The following is a 1,685-nucleotide window of genomic DNA, read 5'->3' as shown; positions in this document are numbered from 1 at the left end:
CTCAAAAATAAACAAACATGAAAAAAATAATATATGTCCTTTTGAATATATACTATACTTCAATAATCTTATTTTAATCTGGGTGCAGACCCCTAAGTCACACCCTTTTTTCTCTATTGTCTCATCTAAACATTTAAAGAATATGTACTTTAAATCATCCTAGAAGATATATATATATACATACACATACACACAAAGAAAGAAAGAAATCGGCGGGAGGAGCCCGGAGGTGGGTGAATGCCAAAGAAACTCTAGCTTTATTACACAAGCATGGAACCAAATTCCTTTGGAGAATGTGGGGGTGGAATGGCTTCTTCTGACGACTTCAGAGCAATGAGGGAACAAGAGAGATCATGGATCTGCCCCTACAGTCCTGGAGACTTCTCAATCTGGGGTTAGGAAGAAAGGGGACCTCCCTTGCGGTCCAGGGGTCGCCTCCCTCCGCAGACCCGGTGCTGGGAGGCAGCAGAGGGCACAGCTGCCCCGGAGTCCCAGAAGGCGGCGCCGCATCCCGGAGGCGCGGGCCGGGACCCTCTGGTGCTTCATCGCCGGTAAAGTGCACTAGGGGACGCGGGCCCGGCTCTCCCTGGTTCATCCCTCCAGGCACAACCGGTCCCGGGGCTGGGAGGTCGCGCGGCTGTGGCCCGCATCTAACGCCCAGGCACTGGGACGCGGCGGAGTCTCACCACGGGTTCCAGGTTCACTCCCAGGACTTGGCGCGCTTGGCGCCGCGCTTCTGCCACACTGCTCTCGACCCACACGTCGCCGACTACGCGGATGCTGGGCGAGGTGGTCAGCGTTGGGGTGGCTGCCCTCCCACTCTCCTCCAGGGTGCGGTCCCCGGAGCTGGGCCCGGGGGCCGTGGGCTTGCGAGGGCTGCTGTCCTCGCGGGACGGCGGCGGCGGGGGCGGCACCTTCCTCTGGCCGGCGGCGACCTTCCGGGCTCCGTGGCGCCTCCTCCTGGCAGCTCGCCGGCGCGTCTGGAGGCGGGCCTCGGGGGGCTGGTGCCGGGGGTCCGGAACCTGGGCCAGGAGAGAGGAGTAGCCATAGACGTCCTTGCTGCGCAGGATGCGGGGGGAGAACTGGTGCTTGAGGCTGCAGAGGTAGCTCCAGTGCTCCGCGTCTGTGCTCATGAACTCCGTGCTGCCGGGCACGAATAGGTTGAAAGCGTCGATCAGCGCCTTGCTGCTGTTGGCCAGCGACAGTGGCGATGGTTGCCACTGCGTGTACACCACCTTCTCCTCAGGCGCCTCTAGCACGGCCCATCTGCAGTGCTAGAAGCTCCTCCCCGGGCGGCCGGGGCCAGGGCCTCCCGGGGCCTGCGCCGCCTCATCTTCATGCGGCTCAGGAGGTGAGGGCGCTAGGGGCCGCCCGCGCTTGCCAGGTCTCGCCGCCGCCTCCAGGCCCTGATGAATTTCCTACCAGAAACCAAATCAGGCAGCAGGCTGTGAGAGTTACACCGCAGTTGCTAGGAGACCAGGCACTTTGTGAGGTCACAATGTCTGCGTATCCTATCACTGCGGGCTGCCCAAAGCTGCCTTAGGTTGGGCTATGTTTAAGATTATGCCCTTGAGAAACACCTGCACGTAATCTTACCTGAGAAGGCCCATAGTTCTTGATGAGTTCAAGAGGGTTGTACTCGACGTGAATGCACTGGTGCCTCAGCCTCCATTAATTCCATCCAA

The 1,685-nt window shown here is 59.5% G+C and overlaps 1 pseudogene; it reads right to left on the bottom strand.

The window, feature by feature from the left end:
• Positions 1-229: 229 nt before the first annotated feature.
• On the bottom strand, positions 230-1,360 carry LOC121025314 (coiled-coil domain-containing protein 71L-like; annotated as a pseudogene).
• Positions 1,361-1,685: the final 325 nt, after the last annotated feature.

This window comes from Herpailurus yagouaroundi, unplaced genomic scaffold (genome assembly GCF_014898765.1).
Source record: "Herpailurus yagouaroundi ecotype Mexico unplaced genomic scaffold, PumYag 67595, whole genome shotgun sequence".
NCBI classification, from domain to species: Eukaryota; Metazoa; Chordata; class Mammalia; order Carnivora; family Felidae; genus Herpailurus; species Herpailurus yagouaroundi.
The sequence above is the reverse complement of the archived record's forward strand: the minus strand, read 5'-3'. Positions and strand labels throughout refer to the sequence as shown.